Consider the following 21,560-nt stretch of genomic DNA (forward strand, 5'->3'; position numbering starts at 1 on the left):
TGAATGGAGGCTATGAAATTACTCCAAACCAGTTCCGGTAACAAGAGACTGTAGCTGCAAAGTCACATTGGATCATATATGACCGCTGGGTGCTTCTCAGTGAAGATATTTAAGCTGTGGCTGCTGATGATGCAGAGTTCTGAATCACCTCACATAGGTGACTAATCAACTCACTCAGACCCACAGAACGAGATCTATATATGGCACCCCAATGCAAAGTCCCACTTATGCTGGGTATTGAAACACTTCTGGCAACGAATGCAGTGATACTGAGTACCCCTTCTTGGGCTACTCTTGGGGTCCCTCTTTTTCCTACAGTGTATGCCCCATTTGTGGAGGTACCCCGTCCTACATAGGAGGAAGCAATGATTTTTACATTATTGGATGGTTAAGGCCATGGTGTGTTTTCTCTATTGTTCATTGACTCATTGACTGATGCGGTTCCTGATGCATATCTGTAGATTATACTGCCCCCTACAGGAGTAGGACATTAGGCAGAAAAAAAGTTCTGGCTACGCCTATGAGCAGTCCTGGAGGGTACACCCTCTCTCTTCCTGCATAGGATGTCAGTTTTAGTCTGCCTAGTCAGGACTTACTAGGGTAAGGGCCCTCGTCGCAGACGGGGCCCTTCCTTTTTGGCTCACAAACAGTTTCTTCGTCTCTCGGGGACAGTCAATGGGGTGAAGTCCTTCCAAGACTTCCTTCGATGAGATCTTTTTTTTTCCAGGCCTACGGACAAGGCCTACTCAGCCTGAAGGTGCGTCCTCACCTGCATATGGCGTGGGGGGGACGTCTTTGCCGGTTCTCAGACCTGCGGCTGGGTTCAGGAGGTCATGCGGTCCAGTTGCATGATCGAGTTTTCGATCCGTTTCCCCGGTAAGGTTTTTCCTTCCAATGTACGGCTGTCCCTGGATCCCTTGCTGGCGCTCTACGGGGCAGTACAGGATCTCGTTCAACAAGTCTGGAGTCTGGATCTAATGGCCTGGATGGTTCCGTGCGAATCAAAAATTCAAGATGGTTTTGGTTTGCACAATGGTGGCTTCCCTACATCAGGGGGATTCCTGGCCTCCATAGACATAGATGCCTACCTTCACATCCCATTATGTGCAGGACACCAACAGGTTCTCTGTTTTTGTCGGAGAGGATCACTGTCGGTTGGTGGCGTTACCTTTTGGTCTCGCCTCTGCTCCTCGGTCTTCACAAAGGTGTTGGCTCCGGTCCTGGCGCTGTTGCAACAGCGGGGTGTATTGGTCCTGGGTTCCTGGCCCATCTGCTTCTCTGTGTGGAGTCCCCTACGGTGCTGACAACTAATTTAGAAGTCACCATGTGAACTCTGGAGGAGTTCGGGTGGGTTCTGAGCCTTCAGAAGTCGTCCCTTCTATGAGACTGGACTATCTGGGCCTGACTTTGGACTCGTCCTCAGGCAGGGTGTTTCTCCCTCCGCAAAAACTCTTGAAACTTCAGACTGCGGTTCAGCTGTTGCTGTCCAGCACATTGTTGTCCCTTGGAACCTGCATGCAAGTTCTGGGACTGATGGTGTCGTCTCTTGAGGCGGTCCCTTTTGCTTAATCCTTCTCGAGGATCCTCTAGAAGCAATCTTCTCACCAGGAACTAGAAGGTTGTCCCTTCGAACCTGCATGCAAGTTCTGGGACTTATCGTGTCCTCTTTCGAGGCGGTCCCTTTCGCTCAATCCTTCTCGAGGATCCTCCAGAAGACAATCTTCTCACATGGAACTAGAATTCAAACTCTCTGGACATTCGGATCCAGCTGAGCCAGGTGACCAGGGAGTACCTGATCTGGTGGCTTCGGTCCCCAATGCCCAAGCAGGAAATCCTTCCTCCCCTTATACTGGACAACTGTCACCACGGATGCAAGCCTGTCCGGGTGGGGAGGAGTCCTCGGCAGGTTCTCTGCTCAGGGAGTATGGTCCCTGAAGGAATCCAGGTTATCGATCAATGTCCTGGAGCGAAGAGTGATCCGGCTTTGCCTAGTTCACTGGACCGGGCACCTGCCACTGTCCAGTGCGCATTCAATCGGACTATGCCACGACCGTGGCTTATGTCATTCACCAAGGGGGCACCAAGGGTGTCCTTGTGGCCTCGGAAGTGACAGGCATTCTTCGTTGGGCAGAGCGCCTTGTTCCAGGTCTCTCCGCTGTTCACATTCCAGGTGTGGAAAATTGGCAGGCGGATTACCTCAGTCGACAGGCCTTGGATGCAGGGGATTGGCCCCTACATCCGGGGGTGTTCCAGCAGTTGTACCTTTGTTGGGGCACTCCAGACGTGGAGCTGTTGGTGTTGCATCAACAGGATAGTGCAGAGGTTTGTGGTCCACTCCCGGGACCCTCTGGCAGATGCACTGGTGGCACCATGGGGTCAGTATCAGCTGCTGTCTGCCTTCCCTCCTCTCAAGTTGCTAATAGACTTCTTCGCAGGATCAAGTTGGAATGGATTCCGGTCATTCTTATGGCTCCGGACTGGCCTCGCCAAGCTTGGTATGCCGACCTGGTCAGGCTAGTTGCAGACGCTCCTTGGAGACTTCCTCTCAGGGAGGATCTTTTGTCTCCAGGGCCAATCTTCCATCCTGCTTTACGGTCACTGGCTTCGTCGGCTTGGCTGTTGAAAGCCAGGTGCTGAAGGGCAGAGGATTATCTGCTTCAGTGATTCACACTCTGCTTAAAGCGAGGAAAATGACTTCTAGGATGATTTGTCATCGTACGAGAAAGTTGTATATTGCGTGGTGTGAGTCTCTTTGGGCTCCCCCTTGCTCTTAATTGGTGGCCTGGATTTTGGCTTTTCTTCAATGGGGAGTTGATCAAAAGTTGGCCTTGAGTACTATCAAGGGTCAGGTTTTGGCTTTGGCAATTTTCTTTCAAAGGCCATTGGCTGACCGTTCCCTGGTGCGTAACTTCTTCCAGGGGGTGCGAAACTTGGTGCAACGGGGACCTTGATTTGGTGCAGTCGGTTTTTCAAAAACCTCCTTTTGCAAGTATTCGGGTGTTTCCTATGCCTACCTTATCACAGAAGGTGGCCGCCTTGGTGGTCTCTTCTGTGCGCAGGGTGGCGGCTCTGGCGACATTGTCCTGTCGTTCTCCCTATATGTTGGTTCATGGAGACAAGTGGTACTTCGTCCGGATCCGTCCTTCCTTCCAAAGGTGGTTTCTAGTGTTCACTTAAACAGAGAACATGGAAGACTGGGAAGGAAGGATTTTCCAGGCACACAATGTAATTAAAATCAATATTTATTTAAATTCCATAAAAAAGAAAAAACAAATGATGAAAACATGTCCAGTATAAAACCGATTAGGGCCCAAGATGGCTCACCAATCGTATGTATAACATACAGCAGTTCTAATGAATTTGATTCTACACAAATACAATGCTGTTCACCATATCCTGAATAAGAGAAAGAAGCTATAAATACATCAAGGAGATCCTGTCAGTGGTTGGTCCAATTGTAGGCACCGTCCAGCACAGGGTCAGATAATGGTGACAAAGAGTAATAATTCAATTGCTCAACATATTTCGCCTCATACAGAGGCTTCGTCTGGAGCTTAATTGTGAATAAATGTTGTAGATGAATTCTGTATGAAACAAAAATTGCCATTAGACATCATGTATTACATATAATCGAATATGACATGTGGTGTTCTATAAAATTGAGGACTGCATGTATGTTCATGATGACTCATCCAATCACTGGTTGGGAGGGCATATGTGAATAGGCAGGAATCCCCGTGGGTACACGCGATCCCAACATACCAGCGATGAAGAGGAAAAGGTCACGACTGCAAAGTGAACAAAAGTAGATGTTAGATATGACCCTAAAGAGGTTCAATGTTAGTTAGAATTTATCACCATCATGTCACAAAGTAGAAAAAATGCAAAAATACATATATAGAAACTCAAAACAAAACAATGATAATACGTCGATAATGACATACAAATATACCGTATTTAAGCATAGATTATAAAACATACATAATGAAAAATTATGCCATATGGAAGGGGAATGTATATATTTTGAAAGACAAAGCTACTGGGATGGTTACTTAAAAAGCAAACTGATATCCCATGCATCCCAACGTTTGTTGGTCAAAAAGAAAAAAAGGCGAGGGAAAGATGTCTCCCGACTGTAGCTATTAGAGATTAAGATACACCACTAAGCTGGGCGCTACTAACTCAGTGTTAAAAGAAGTTTTCACAATTCTAGCATAGATTGATTTGGACAAGAAATACAACCGAATAGTGCATAAAGTCTTCACAGATCTATCATACTTGTAAGGTTTTAAAAGCCAAACCTACAAAAAAGGTTTGTAGGACTGCATTTCGTTAATCCCTGGCCTTTGTGTTGCATTTAAACGCTCAATCCAGAGGGTTTCCCTCTGGAGAATGCGTTTATCCCAATTTCCCCCAAGGGGATCTTGGGGGATAATTTCTAAAACTAAAAACCTAGCCTTCCTGGGATTAAATTTATGATGGAGATCTATATGCCTACTCACTGGTGTAATCATTTTACCCCCCGCTGATACATATACATGGTCTTTAATTCGCTGGCGCAGTTCCCTAATTGTTTTGCCCACGTAGAAAGTGCCGCAGGCGCAATACATTAAATATATTACGCTGCGGGTATTACAATCTGCTCTAAATCTTGGTCTGAACATTTCACCATCAGGAAGTAAATACTGTGTGGATTCCTCCACCCATGGGCAAAACGCACATTCTTTACATCTGTTTGTGCCCTTAGGGGAATTCAATCTGGTTTGTGGCATCTGATAATGGCTTGACGTTAGGTGGTCTCTTAGAGAAGTTGTGCGTTTGAACACAATTTGGGGGTATTCGCTTATGTATTTTTTAATGATAGAATCATTATAGAGTAGGTGCCATTGTTTTTGTAGAATAGATCGTAGGACGTTTGCATGTACTGAATATTTTGTAATAAATTTGACTGTTGGGTAAGGGCTGTTTTTTTCTTAAATAAGAGATCGTTTCTGTTTTGCGCTGCGGCCCGATTGAATGCCTCCCTAAATATACGCTTACTATAGCCTCTATGTTTAAGACGATCACGAAGTAAATTTGCTTGCTTTTTAAAGTCCGCATCAGACGTGCAATTTCGTCTGAGGCGGACGTATTGGGCATACGGGATGCTTCGGATTAGTGCCGGAGGATGTGCGCTGGAAGCATACAGGATAACATTTCCTGCAGTTTCCTTACGGTAGAGATCCGTGCTTAGATGTCCATTCCCTAGTTTGCATACCGTGAGGTCCAAGAAGTTGACCTGTGATGGGTTTATAGTACTGGTCAATTTAAGATTGAATGTATTGACATTAAATGCTAAGATGAATTCATCTAATAGATGTCTAGGACCTGTCCATACTACAAAGATATCATTTATGAATCGTAACCAGACGGCCACATAGGTGAAGAACTCGGATAAAACATCATCAGACGTAATTTGTCGTTCCCACCCCCCCAGGTACAGATTAGCGTAGGCCGGTGCGCAACAAGTGCCCATGGCCACGCCCTGTACCTGGAGGTAGTGGGAACCGTTAAAGACAAAACCGTTATGTTTAAGGATATAAGAAAGCAGTTGTAACAAAAATTCACAAAAGGGCCATGTTCGATGGTCCTGCTCATACAAAAAGGTACGTATCGTCTCGATGCCCTGCTCGTGAGGGATGCTGGAGTAGAGAGCCTCCACATCCAAAGGGCACTTAAACGAGGATATTGAATTACCATCTTTGTGTCCTAAGCCCAAACATCCTATAGAATGTGCATTGCGTACTCTGGATATGGTTCGGGCAATCAAGGTGTACTTGGTGACTACTGAGTATTTTCTGACATCTGACATCCTATGCAGGAAGAGAGAGGGTATACCCTCTGGGACTGCCCATAGGCGTAGCCATAACTTTTTTTCTGCCTAGTGTCCTACTCCATTAGAAGGCAGTATAACCTATTGATATGCATCAGGAACTGCGTCCATCAATGAACTTAAGAGAAAAGGATTTTACGGTAAGTCAAAAATCCAGTTTTTATATTGTCGAGTTGTATACCAAGCGGAGGACAGCCCATGGGCGTAGCCAGGTGTTTTTGTTCTGCCTAGTCCTACTCCTGGAGGAGGCAATATAACTCAGTAGTTAGGATTCATGGAGCGCTGTGTCCGTCAAACTCATAGAAATGGATTTTACAGTAAGTATAAAAGTAACGTTTTTTTCTTTATCTCCTGGCTGTACTGGGGTGGAAGCCAGAGTAGGGTAGTGTCTCCTTAATACTCTTTTACTGTCAGCATGAGCCACATATGCATTTTCGTCTTTCGTTTCTGTTTCAGGTTGGGCTACTTTGCTCTTGTTCAACCACTTAAGGACCAGTCCTATTTCTGACTCTTGTTGTTTACAAGTTAAAATCAGTATTTTTTGCTAGAAAATTACTTGGAACCCCCAAACATTATATATATATATATATATATATATATATATAATTTTTTTTAGCAGATACCCTAGAGATTAAAATGGAGATTGTTGCAATACTTTGTCGCACCGTATTTGCGCAGCGGTCTTACGCCATTTTTTTTTTTTGGGGAAAAAATGCACTTTCTTTTTTAACTAAAAAATAAAAAAACAGTAAAATTAGCCCAATTGTACTCTATAATGTGAAAAATAATGTTACGCTGACTAAATGGATACCCAACATGTCATGCTTCAAAATTGCGCACGCTTGTGGAATGAGGCCAAACATTGGCACTTAAAAATCTCCATAGGCGGAGCTTTAAAAATTTCTACAGGTTACCAGTTTAGAGTTACAGAGAAGGTCCAGTGTTAGAGTTATTGCTCTCGCTGTAACGATTGCAGCGATACCTCACGTGTGGTTTGAACACCATTTACATATGTGGGTATGAATTGCGTATGCAGGGCGTTTTTAATTGTTTTTTTTTTTTTTTTACTTATTTATTTTACCTTTTATGGACCGTGTCCCTTTAAATTATTTTTCTTTGATCACTTTTATTCCTGTAAACATCCTTTGTTATAGAAAATAAGCAGGACAGGTTCTCCTTGATGTGAGATCTGAGGTCAAAAAGACCTCAGATCTCACATCTACACTTTAAAAGCAAAAAAAAAAAAGTTTTTTTTTTTTTTGGATGCAAAAAAAAGGGCCTTCTAAGCCCGTTGGGAGGAAGCGCCATATGATGTCATTCCAGTCCTCCAAGGTCAGAGTCAAGTGGGAGCCATCTTGCTCTTACTTGACTTCCTGCCTGTGACATTGACTGACCGAATCCTTTTCCCTCTTTACTGACGGCTCCAGTAAGCTGGTAAAACAACGGAAAGGCCCATAAAAGTGATCCTGCCGCGAATCTGCCCCTGGGACCACTTTTATGTGAAAGAGGAACACCTGCCCTGTAAGAAAATACCGGGGTTTTGGCAGCTATCTGCTGCTATAACCCCGGTATTTAATGTCAAAGTCCTAACGTAAAACTGCGGCAGGCGGTCCGGAAGTGGTTAATGTGCCTGAAAACACAATAAATTAAAACAATTTTCCAAAAAAAAAATCTCACACAACCCTTTTGAGGGAAGATGTCTAGTTGGAGACAAACTTGACCAATTCATCAAAGATGTCACAGGAGGAAAGGTTTCTCTCAAACAGTGGAAGATGTGCAAACTCCCTTTCTGCCTCCTCAAAACACAGCACCTAACTGCTCTACTCAGACTATAACTTCAAAACCTAAGTTCAGCCCTTCCTTTTTTCAGAAGGCTTGGGCCACAAATCCCAGCAAGCATTCCCAAAGCCTTTTTCCCAATGAGGGTGCGCCCTCACCACTAAGAGTCTGATATCTGTTTTCCTCTGTCTGCCTTTCAAAGGGATAGAAAACTAGTTCAAAACTCTACCCCCCCCCCCCCCCCCGCTGTTTCTTTCAAATCAACAGAAAACTCCAAGGACAGCCAGATTTGCAGAATGCCCTAAACCATCTCTTGCCCCAGGGAGTAGTTGTGCAAGTACCTACGCAAGTCGGGTGCAAACGATTATATTCAAACTGGTTTATGGTTAAAAACAAAAAAGCCCAACGTGTGTACTCCTTTTCTAGATGTAAAGTCTCCCAACAAATACCTTTACATTACAAAATTTTTTTGGGGTGGTAATTGCCTTTCTGTGACAAGAAAGGAGGAAAAATGGGATTGCTTTAGGAATATATTGAACAAATGCATCTCTCAATTCATTCCTATGGGAAATAAATTTAAAAGAGCCAAACCTGGCTGGCTTAGCCGTAATGTAAAGAAACTTATTAGAAAAAAAACAATGGCCTTCAAGAAATATAAATCGGAGGGGACGTTATTGGCTTTCAAGCAATACAAGGAATTAAATAAGAAATGTAAATACAAAATCAAAATGGCTAAAATCAACTTTGAGAGACAAATAGCGGAGGATAGTAAAAAGAACCCTAAGAAATTCTTTAAATATATCAACAGCAAAAAAACAAGGTCAGAGCATGTTGCACACATAATTAACGATGATGGAAGGATGGTTACAGAGGACACTGAAAAGGGAACTGTGCTTAATGCTTTCTTCTCCTCAGTCTTTACACAGGAAAAGGAGGGGTACACTGACCATGACTGTATGGTTAGCAGTACATCACAGAACTTGCCGCTATGGCTAACAGAGGGTTAAATCAGGGAAAGGCTGGATAAAATTAACACAAGTAAATCACCAGGCCCGGATGGTGTACATCCGAGAGTACTTAAAGAACTCAGGTTATATCTAGTCCACTGTTCCTGATCTTTACTGACAGTATTATGACAGGAACTGTACCAGGTGACTGGAGAAAAGCTAAGGTGATACCAATGTTAAGTTCATGTTAAGTTTGAGCCAGGAAATAATCGACGCCAATCAGGTTTGCATTCGTCTCCATATGTTTTCTCAGAATATACGCCATACAGCCGTACAACGGTTCACACCATCCTTCAATGGATGTGTGACCCAGATTACATTTTGGGTACAGGTTTTATAGTACATAAACGGGCACAAGCCCAAGTTACAGATTACACAAAGTTTCACAAGATTTCCTAATACAGTCTAATTACACATACGGTCATCTTGACATTAGAATGACGTTGAGTGAAAAGTTAGTCTGAGAATTAAAAATGATTGATTGGGGGCTTTTTACATTTTACGGTAATAAGGGGCTTGTTTTCATAAACATCTCTTTCCGGGAATCTTATCATATCTTTGGCAGAACATTTCATACCATCTGGAACGCAAATGGGACACAGCTAATAAATACCAACTAGAGTTCTAAACATTTAGAAGAATATATTCTTTAGTATATTAAAGGGGACTCTTTGACTATACAACGATATATAATGATAAGCTCTTCATATCTTGACAGTCCCTCCTGTGGTTAGAATTCTTTGGTATTCATCTAACTTGAATTTCAAACTTCTTCTGTGTCATTACGTTGAACTCCAGGTATGCGGGCAACCATTTAACGAGCAGTTTTCACTCGAGACCTTGTGGGCTCAAAAGAACCAGTATTAGTACAATCATCACAAGTATTTGAAGTCATTTTTAGGCAGCATTTGCATAACATTGGTACACATTTGATTATGAGGAGTATCAACACTATAATTCCAACAATATATAGGATACCATGCAATATACCTGCGAACCACCCTCCATTACCAGTAAACCAGTTGACAGGTTTTAGCCAAGAGAATCAACTTTCCCAGCTACCTCCAATCCACGCGATTTCGGTATGTTCCTTACAAAAATAAAGCTTTAATTGCTGCGCCCTTTATACATGCATCTTCAGCTTTCGTATCATTTCCTACAGGGAGTGCAGAATTATTAGGCAAATGAGTATTTTGACCACATCATCCTCTTTATGCATGTTGTTCGGCTCTTTGGTAGGGACGGATTGCACCTAAATGGGGAGGGTGCAGCCGTACTGGGTGCGAGGATGGCCAAAAAGTTAGAGGGGCTTTTAAACTAGGTGACGGGGGGAGGGTACAGATGTAGAATTAGCCAGTGGAAAGCATGTTTCAGAGGGCAGAAATGGGGGCATTAGCGGTAGGGTGTTCGGAGCTCCTATACCCAGGGTGGGTATGGGGAAAAATCAAGAGAGCAGCCTAATAACAAATGAGGATATATGTAACCGATCAAATTTAAGAGGTTTGTATACCAATGCCAGAAGCCTGGCCAACAAGATGGGAGAGCTGGAGCTGCTGATGTTTGAGGAGGACTTAGATTTTGTGGGGATAACTGAGACTTGGTTTGACAGCTCTCATGATTGGATGGCGACCATTCAGGGGTATTCCCTTTACCGCAGGGATAGAGAAGGTAAAAAAGGGGGAGGGGTATGTCTGTATATTAATAACAGTATACAGGTAAATATGAGGGATGATATTAATAATGGAGCTATGGATGAGGCAGAATCCCTATGGGTAGAGATTCAAAGGGAAGGCACGGTGGGGAAGGTAATATTGGGCGTATGCTATAGGCCCCCCAACCAGAGGGAGGAGGGTGAGGCGGACCTCATGTTGCAGATAGGATTGGCAGCAAGGATGGGAAATGTCATTATAATGGGGGACTTTAATTATCCAGATATAGACTGGGCAGAAGGAACCGCACACTCAGCCAAGGCTAGGCAGTTCCTAAATGTTTTGCAGGACAATTTCATGGGTCAGATGGTGAATGCACCGACAAGAAACAATGCGGTACTTGACCTACTGATTACCAACAATACAGACCTGCTCACGGATATAGAAATACGGGACAACTTAGGAAACAGTGACCATAGGTCAATAAGTTTCAGTATTAATTACAGTTATAGGAAACACAAGGGTAATATAAGGACACTGAATTTCAAAAGAGCCAATTTCCCTAAACTGCGCTCTCTGCTAGAAAATATCAAATGGGATAGAACCCTGGGAACAAAGAACACGGAGGAAAAATGGGAGTGCTTCAAGAGCATACTTAACAGGGGGATTGGCCAGTGCATTCCAAAGGGAAATAAATTTAAAAGAGCAAAACTAAACCCTGGGTGGCTAAACTCCAACATAAAAATGTATATTAGTGCTAAAGAAAAGGCCTTCAAAAAATACAAGACTGAGGGGTCATTGGCAGCATTTAAGCATTACAAAGAGTGTAATAAGAAATGTAAAAACGAAATCAGGGCGGCTAAAATAGAACACGAGAGACATATAGCGGAGGAGAGTAAAAAGAACCCCAAGAAGTTCTTTAAGTATATAAACAGTAGGAAAGCCAGGCCAGAACACATTGGCCCCATAAAAGATGATAAAGGAAATATGGCCACTGAGGACAGAGAAAAGGCGGAAGTGTTAAATAATTTCTTCTCTTCAGTCTTCACAAAAGAATCGGGGGGCTACACTAACCCAGCTTGTAAGGCCGAACTAAATAATACACCCCAGGAAGTGCCGCCATGGCTAACAGAAGATAGACTTAGAGCTAAACTAGAGAAACTTAACATAAATAAATCCCCGGGACCGGATGGCTTACACCCGAGGGTTCTTAATGAGCTCAGCCAGGTGATTGCCAGACCATTATTCTTGATCTTTAAGGATAGTTTACAGACGGGTATGGTGCCAGCTGATTGGAAAAAAGCCAACGTGGTACCAATATTTAAAAAGGGGCTGAGGTGTATCCCGGGTAACTATAGGCCGGTCAGCCTAACTTCAGTAGTATGCAAAATTTTGGAGGGGATGTTAAGGGACCACATACAAGACTTTAGTAATGAAAATGATATTGGTAGTAATCAGCATGGATTCATGAAAAATCGTTCGTGCCAAACCAATCTATTAACCTTCTACGATGAAGTGAGCTGCCACCTAGATAAAGGAAAGCCGGTGGATGTGGTGTATCTGGACTTTGCAAAGGCCTTTGACACCGTTCCCCACAAACGCTTACTGTACAAACTAAGGAAGGTAGGTATGGACCATAAGGTGAGTACCTGGATAGAGAACTGGCTCCAGGGGAGAGTACAGAGGGTGGTGATTAATGGGGAGTACTCGGATTGGGCGGGGGTGGAAAGTGGGGTCCCCCAGGGTTCTGTCCTGGGACCAATCCTGTTTAATTTATTCATAAATGATTTAGAGGAGGGGATATCTAGTACAATCTCAGTATTTGCAGATGATACTAAGCTGGGCTTGCCAATATCTTCTATGCAGGATGTGGAAACCTTGCAAGCGGACCTGAACAAAATAATGGGGTGGGCAACTACATGGCAGATGAGATTTAATGTTGAAAAATGTAAAGTAATGCACTTGGGGGCCAGAAACCAGAAAGCAAGCTACTCACTAGGGGGGAACCTCTGGGTGAGTCTAGGATGGAAAAAGACTTGGGGGTACTGGTAGACAACAAGCTTGGCAGTGGCATGCAATGCCAAGCCGCTGCAGGCAAAGCCAACAGAATACTGGGATGTATAAAAAATGGGATTCACTCCAGAAATAGATTATTCTCCCACTCTACAAGACTCTGGTCCGGCCACATTCGGAGTATGCTGTCCAGTTCTGGGCACCGGTCCTCAGGAAGGATGTGCTGGAACTGGAGAAAGTCCAGAGAAGGGCAACAAAAATAATTAGGGGAATGGAGGACATCAGCTATGAGGAAAGACTACAAGCACTGAACTTATTCTCTCTGGAGAAGAGACGATTGAGGGAGGATATGATATCAATGTACAAATACTGTACTGGTGACCCTAGCATAAGGAACAAACTATTCAGAGAAAGGAGATACAATAAGACACGTGGCCACTCACTAAAACTAGAGGAAAGGCGGTTTAACCTTAAAGTGCGTAAGGGGTTCTTCACTGTAAGAGCGGTAAGGATGTGGAATTCTCTTCCACAAGCAGTCGTATCAGCAGGGAGCATTGATAGTTTCAAAAAACTATTAGATGGACACCTTAAAGACCACAACATACAGGGGTATACAATGTACGGTTAAAAGCGGACACACACACACACATCATAGGTTGAACTTGATGGACTGATGTCTTTTTTCAACCTCACTAACTATGTAACTATGTCTTACTCCAAGCTGTATAGGCTCGAAAGCCTACTACCAGTTAAGCATATTAGGTGATGTGCATCTCTGTAATGAGAAGGGGTGTGGTCTAATGACATCAACACCCTATATCAGGTGTGCATAATTATTAGGCAACTTCCTTTCCTTGGGCAAAATGGGTCAAAAGAAGGACTTGACAGGCTCAGAAAAGTCAAAAATAGTGAGATATCTTGCAGAGGGATGCAGCACTCTTAAAATTGCAAAGCTTCTGAAGCGTGATCATCGAACAATCAAGCATTTCATTCAAAATAGTCAACAGGGTCGCAAGAAGCGTGTGGAAAAACCAAAGCGCAAAATAACAGCCCATGAACTGAGAAAAGTCAAGCGTGCAGCTGCCAAGATGCCACTTGCCACCAGTTTGGCCATATTTCAGAGCTTCAACATCACTGGAGTGCCTAAAAGCACAAGGTGTGCAATACTCAGACATGGCCAAGGTAAGAAAGGCTGAAAGACGACCACCACTGAACAAGACACACAAGCTGAAACGTCAAGACTGGGCCAAGAAATATCTCAAGACTGATGAAATGAGAGTGAGTCTTGATGGGCCAGATGGATGGGCCCGTGGCTGGATTGGTAAAGGGCAGAGAGCTCCAGTCCGACTCAGACGCCAGCAAGGTGGAGGTGGAGTACTGGTTTGGGCTGGTATCATCAAAGATGAGCTTATGGGGCCTTTTCGGGTTGAGGATGGAGTCAAGCTCAACTCCCAGTCCTACTGCCAGTTTCTGGAAGACACCTTCTTCAAGCAGTGGTACAGGAAGAAGTCTGCATCCTTCAAGAAAAACATGATTTTCATGCAGGACAATGCTCCATCACACGCATCCAAGTACTCCACAGCGTGGCTGGCAAGAAAGGGTATAAAAGAAGAAAAGCTAATGACATGGCCTCCTTGTTCACCTGATCTGAACCCCATTGAGAACCTGTGGTCCATCATCAAATGTGAGATTTACAAGGAGGGAAAACAGTACACCTCTCTGAACAGTGTCTGGGAGGCTGTGGTTGCTGCTGCACGCAATGTTGATGGTGAACAGATCAAAACACTGACAGAATCCATGGATGGCAGGCTTTTGAGTGTCCTTGCAAAGAAAGGTGGCTATATTGGTCACTGATTTGTTTTTGTTTTGTTTTTGAATGTCAGAAATGTATATTTGTGAATGTTGAGATGTTATATTGTTTTCACTGGTAAAAATAAATAATTGAAATGGGTATACTGTATCTTTGATTTTTGTTAAGTTGCCTAATAATTATGCACAGTAATAGTCACCTGCACACACAGATATCCCCCTAAAATAGCTAAAACTAAAAACAAACTAAAAACTACTTCCAAAAATAGTCAGCTTTGATATTAATGAGTTTTTTGGGTTCATTGAGAACATGGTGGTTGTTCAATAATAAAATGAATCCTCAAAAATACTAATTTGCCTAATAATTCTGCACTCCCTGTATGTAATTGCAGCATGAGGTTCCCACTACGGTACACATTCCTCCCTGACTAGCAGTAAGGTAATCCAACACCAGCCGTGGTGGTGCAAAACCTCCTTTTTAATCATTTTTAATTCAGTGGCCATTAATATGAAATTTCTGTCATACAGAGCAGTTATGTTAAACCATTAAATCAGCTAAATCTATAATAAAATTGAAGGCTTTTTTAATACAACATCTATTGTAATATATATAAAATATTCGTCTTCTCTCTTTATCATGGGACTCAATATTAATATCATCATCATTTCTTTCTGGGCCTTCATTCTGGGTTGGAATAGGTGTTAGTATTTCAAGATTAGTCTCTTCTTCAGTGTCATCTTCCACTTGTCTGAGGGTAGCCTGTACTGGAATATCCTGTTCAGTGAGGGCTCTTTTGAAGAAATGGGCAGGAATTTTATGCAATTGTCTCATTACTCATTGTTACTCATGTACCATGTAGCAGGCACATTAATAACTTCAAATTATTCTGGCGTGAATGTTGGCGATGTGTGAAATCATGCAATTCCTGATATCGATCTGTACTCCACATAAAATCTTTACCATCAAACCAATACCTGACATCCGCATTATCCATGCACTGAGAGTCTCCAATCACTCGATCAGTATTCTTGAAACCTTTCTCAAGTAGTTCTGGCGGATAAATGCGGGTAAAGTTAATACATACTGCTGGTATTATCATTGGGGCCTTGGTAAATAGTAGCAGTGAAATTGCCTTGTAAACCATTTTAACACTGATATTGCTAAAGTGAGCACCGTCTTCTATCTCCGCTAGGGTACTGGGTATACCTAGTAAGGGTAAAGTCTTTTGCGAGATAGGTGAATGTGTGCATATCCAACACTTAGTGATTTCCAACTTCTTGGCAGCTTGCAACTGCATAGCCATAAAGGAGTTATAGAAGGGTTCTCCCAGTTTAGCATGTAAGTCTCTCTTCAGCCTTTGCTCAACTCCAGACTCTGTGGTAATGTGTAACTTTTTAGTCATTACAGTAGCATTGAGGAAAAAGGTATCATGCGTCTCACCTTTTTTATCATGTGAGTCCTTTCATACATCATGACCGTGATCCACACCAAGGCTCCTCCACTTAGGATAATTCCTCAGAGATGCATATCGGCTCTCGGCATTATAAGATGCATTCTTCTGTATTCGTAGTCTTCTGGCTCGAGCCTGAGTCAATGATGGAGATGACCTAGGAGGTAAAGGTACAGAAAAGTCTTTGCCAGCAGAACACTGGCTTGTGTGTTTGTTCAAAGCTACTGCTTTCTTACAATAGGAACCATGCACCCAATACTTGTAGTGCTTTAGCTTTACAGCTGTGGGAGACACAAAAATAATCTGGAACGGTCCTTTCCACTTAGGGGACAGAGTAGTCCTGGGGGTGTGATTCTTGATGTACACCCACTCTCCAGAATTTAGTCCATGAGTCTTTTCACTTGGGTCCACTGGTTATCCTGCTTTGGAAAAAGTATCAGAAAACAGGTTTGTGTTAGTCTTAAAGTCACTGTTTCTGATGTTACAGAAGCTTTAGGAAGTCTTTTAGGAGGGCGCCCAAACAGTATATCTTCTCCTTTGGGGTAGTCCTGATAGTTGCTAGGGCTATAGGCAATGCTTCTACCCATGTGCTCTTGCTGTTAGCCCTTATCTTAGCCAGGTACCTTTTTAAGGTTTGATTAGTACGTTCCACCATCCCACTAGCCTGTGGTCTATATGTGGTGTGTAACTGTTGTTTCAGACCTAAGATATCTACTACCTCTGCTATTAGTTTGTTATCAAAGTGTGTACCTCTGTCTGAAGAGATCACAGCTCCCATACCAAACCTAGGAATCAATTCTCTAGTAAGACACTTAACTACTTAACAATGTTCGCAAACTAAAAGATACTTAAATCGGCTACAAGGGGGCATATCTGAGAAGTCAATCTGCACAATTTGAAACTGCTCCTCAGTATGCGGAATGTTTCATAGGGGTAGGCACTGGTTTACCCATGTTATGCATTTGACATACAGCACATTCATTAACTTGTTTAACAGCATATGTGTAAAACCCTGGTGCCCACCACTGTTCACAACCCGACACATCCCTCCTGTTGAGACATGGCAAGGCCCATGGCTCAAGGCAAACAATGAAGGAAAAAGAGTCAGTGGAGCAATCAGCTTGTCATTTGACCTCCACAGACCATCTTGTCCACAAACAGTTATTTTTGTAGACCAAGTGGATCAGTGGGGTGAACTTTCCTGTAGGGCCTTGACAACCCCATGGTCCACTTAAAGATTTGTGACCAAAAATGTAGGGACTACATGTGGCTGATAAGAGTGAATAGCTTCTTTTGCATATTTATCAGCCAAAACATTTCCAACTGATAAACTGTCATTAAACCCAGTATGTGCTTTAAATTTACTTACTGTTACTATAACCACTTAAGCCCCGGAAGATTTTACCCCCCTTCCTGACCAGGGGGTTTTTTGCGATTTTTTTTTTTTTTTACTGCGTGACTTTGACGGACAATTGCGCGGTCGTGCGACGCTGTACCTAAACGAATTTCACATCCTTTTTTTCCCCACAAACAGAGCTTTCTTTTGGTGGTATTTGATCACCTGTGCGATTTTTTTGATCATGCGCTATAAACAAAAAAAAGCGTAATTTTTGCAAAAATAATATTTTTCACTTTTTTTTATATGAAATTCCCCCAAAAAAAATGTAAAAATCAATTTTTTAACATTTTCGGCCAAATTGTTTTACGCTACATATGTTTGGTAAAAAAAAAATTGCAAAAAGCGTATTTTGATTGGTTTGCGCAAAAGTTATTGCGTTTACTAACAAAGGGTAAGATTTTTGTCATTTTTGGTGTTTTTTTTTTTAACGAGTAATGGCGATCTGCAATTTTTTTTTTTTTGCGGTACTGCGACATTGCGGCGGACAGATCGGACCCTTGACTGACATTTTTGACACTTTTGGGGGTACCAGTGACATTACTGCAGTAATCAGTGCTATATATATATATATGCACTGTTACTGCAAAAATGACACTGGCAGGGAAGGGGTTAACTGTATTGGACAGGGAGGGGTTAAGTGTGTCCTAGGGGCGTGATTCTAACTAGGGGGACAGGTCTCCTAGTGTAAAAACAAAGATCAGCGGTTCTACATAGTAGAACCGTCTGATCTTCATTTTTACGCAGGGGAGAATGACAGGCGGCTTGTTTACATAAGCCGCTCTGTCTTTCTCCCGCTGTACCAGCGATCGTAGTGTGACCGGCGGACATCGGGTCCGCCGGTCACACGCCCACACTCCTTTGTGAACGAGCCGAGGCGGGCACGCGCCTCGGCGGGCGCGCGCTCGCCCCCTATTGGCTCTAAACGGAGTGACAGGCGAGCGACGTAGACCTACGTCAGTCTGCCTGGCCGGGGCTGACTGCCGCAATAACTATACTGTGAGCAGTCGGCAACCGGTTAAGAGGCGATTGGACTGCAAACAGTCTGACAATTAACTCTTTGTGTTGAATGGGTGTTCCTGTTGCTATCAGGTAACCCCTTTCCTGCTATAATTGTGCAAAGCTATGCAATATACCCACAGCATAAGCAGAATCACTGTAGATATTTACCGTATCTCATTCTGCTAGCTCCAATGCAACACAGAGAGCTGTAAGTTCCGCAGCCTGCGCTAACTTAGAATTTAGCAGAATTTCAGTATGCAGTAGTCGGCTCTCACCGTTTACTACCGCACAAGCGGCTAATGTTAACCCATCAGGTCGTCTGAGGGATGAGCCATCTACCAACAAGTCTGCACACACAGGCAGACCAGCAATGGATTCATCCTGAAGATCAGATCTGGGTTTTGTTACTTCATCAATAGAGGTAGCACAATCATGTATTGGGTATTCAGAATCATCAATTTCCTCACTATCCGCTTCCGGTAGAAAAGTAGCCGGATTCAGAGTCTGGCAGCGCTGAATTTTGAGATTGGAGGCTGATAAAATCAAATGATAATGTGTTATCCTTTGTACTGAGAAGTGTTTAGCATAGGCACTATTTAACATAGCCTCCAAATCATGGGGGCACATCAAATACAAAGCGTTGCCCAATACAATGTCTACAGTTTTTCCAATCAGTAGGGCAGCCGCCCCTACTGCTTTTAGACATCCAGGTAGAACTCTGGAAACGCTGTCCAATGGGTAACTGTAGTATCCCACTGGGCGATGTCTGGCACAGAAGTGTTGCGTTAACACCCTATTCGCATTTGTCCATTTATTTCTTTGCAAAATAAATAGAAATCTTTGCTATAGTCTGACAAACCAAGACTGGGCACTGTTGGCAAAAATTGCTTGATTTGTTTAAATGCTTCCATAACTGAAGGGGTTAACTCTTCTGAAGTGAATTTATAATTGCTTTTTGTTTGTCCCTTTAATAATTCCTGTAGGGGTCCTACACTGCCCCTCTTTGGATCTCCAGTTCTCCCTTTTGGCCTGACGGGGGATAAGGGGGTTCCGTCACCTGTACTGTAGAAACTGACACTCCCCTGGGTTTATGTACCTTTTCCTTTACCTCAGGGACTTGCATATTCATTATTTTTAGTTTTTTTCCTTTTTCTCTTTTTTTTTATTTTCTTTTTTTTATAACACTTCACAAGCTATCTGTGCTATGTCAACCAACTCAGGGACAGGTTTAATTCTCCAGCCCGCTATGCGGAGCTCCATTTTCTTTTCTAATCTCAGACAACAATCCACTTACAAAAATATTTATCACTTTATGTTGTTTCATGTCATCTTCACTTTGTCACCCAATCACTGTGCTTCTATATAGCATCTTTCAATCTATTCCAATAATTCAACATATCCTCACCTTCCTTCTAAACAACATCCAATAACATTCGCATATCCTGTCCTTTATCAAACATACTTGTTACTCATTCCTTTAGAATTTAATTGTATCAATCTTTGTTTCATTCGTATTTTGGCCATCTGCCTGTATCCTCAATATCCCTTATTCATGCGTACTTATTTATTTACTGCAAATGTGTTCCATACATACACATATTTTTTTTTTCTTTCTGGTACTGCACAATCAATCAAAATCCACATATCAATATATGTAGCTTACTGAGTTTTCTCCATTCACATCAACCTTTTGTACCATTTCTTTAAGACAATGTTTGGGAGATTTTCTACAATTGCCCTAATTTCTTGGGGTTTCTAAGGGACATACACTTTCCCTATCCTTGCTGTATACTAACCTCCATCACCTATTTTTAAGGGCATTTCTACACCAGGTCAGTTACTTAGACTGAAAAACAAGAAACTGAGATGGCTTTGTCTCTTCGTCCACTAGGACTCTAAAAAAAATTCAATACTTCACTGTAAAAGTGGGTAGCATCAGATGATATGGCCATAAGTAGAGATGGCACATCAGATACCACTTGTATGCTAAAATCAGATAGAAACTATAAAACTAAAACATTTTTATTTTTTTGGCTCCGTGCCAAACTTACAAAAAAAAACTTCTTTTTTTTTTTTCGTGTCATTTTTACAAAAACCTGACCAGAGGTTCCCCTCCTTGAATAGAGGACACCCCTAAAATACCATTCAAAAACTATAATAAGATAAAAAGTTAATCTGATTTAAAACTTTTGGCTCAGTACCAACAGGGTCCAATGGTCACACTAATTGCGGTAATAAATAAATAAATAAATTCCATAACTATAACGGGAACGAAGATATTTATTGTTGAACCCTCTCTTGGCAAGTAGCCAATTTTCAAAATTTTGCAGCAGAGCTCCCTTTCATACAGGGACTTATGAGCAAAATGTAAATTCTCATTATCTATAATTCTATATTTAAAAAATAATCTCAAAGTGTCCTGCCAACTACGGCGAACTACGTTTTCCCTGATAAAACTGTTTCTATTACTCTTAAACCATCTATTTGTTAAAGCAGCTTTTTCTGAACACATTTTATAGGGGGGGGGGTTTCACCTATTTTTTTTTTTTCCCTTCCCGTGCTGCTAGACCTTTAATTCCCCCACAATCAGACATTTTAAAATAGCAAGGTAAACAAGGCGTCAATTTTTAGGCGTACTCAAAATAGCCCTCTGGTGGCCACCATTTAGAGGGATCCTCTTCATACGCTTTTTTAGTAATTTTGCACCATTTTACATGATGTTTGAGGGCGTCTGGATCACCACTCACCATCATCTTAATGATGGGTGCACCTGAATGCAATTTAGCAACATTTAAGCCTGTTTTCTTTGCTATTTTTAATACATTTTTGCTTTAGTTTTTTTAAGCCCTAAATCATTCATAATGGGCAAAACATTCTTATCACTTAAATTTCCCATTAATATGTATTATTTCTCGTTACCACTTTAAGAAATGACAATATTTGGAGATTCCGGGATCAAGAACTCTGTTTCTTTATCACAACGGCTGTGCACCAATCAGCCACCAGGTACTTATTACGACATGTCTTTAATCTGTTCTATACTCGTTTGAACGTCTTCTAAACGAGTGAATATAGGCTAGTCTTTCTCTGACTCCCTAATCCAAAGAACACTCAGCAGGTCATAGACACTGGGGTTTAAGGCAATACCTGCCCTAATACCTCCACATTTGTCTTTCAACACCACACACACACACAATCCAGAAAATAGTAGTATCTCTGCTTAAATCGTCCCTTATATATATATATATATTGTCATTTCTTGTAATAAGGAGAATTAAAGAAATATTTATTTTTTTGAAAATATTTTTCGTACACAGTATTTCCTATGGGTACCATTTAATAATCTCAGTAACCATACACAGACAGAATACAATTAAATTCAAAGGATACGTGTTACCTTTCGTAGCTGCACTTCCCCCAACCGGCACACCACCACATATCAGATAAAGACAGTTTCATCATGAGAAATAAAAATGTTTTCTCACCTGAGGCCTCTGTGCTGTCCCTCCTGTTGTGGGGTGCTCACCAGCAGCGGAGATGCAGTCAGACACGATTTTCGGGGTCACCAAATGTTAAGTTCAT

At 42.2% G+C, this 21,560-nt stretch overlaps 1 protein-coding gene across 3 annotated transcripts in view; it reads left to right on the forward strand.

Moving 5' to 3' along the window:
* Nucleotides 1-21,560, forward strand: part of LOC309568163 (BTB/POZ domain-containing protein 2) — a 285,622-nt gene that overhangs the window by 248,522 nt on the left and 15,540 nt on the right. The window lies entirely within an intron of this gene.

This window comes from Pelophylax lessonae, assembly GCF_965119305.1.
Source record: "Pelophylax lessonae genome assembly, chromosome: 1".
Classification (NCBI taxonomy): Eukaryota; Metazoa; Chordata; class Amphibia; order Anura; family Ranidae; genus Pelophylax; species Pelophylax lessonae.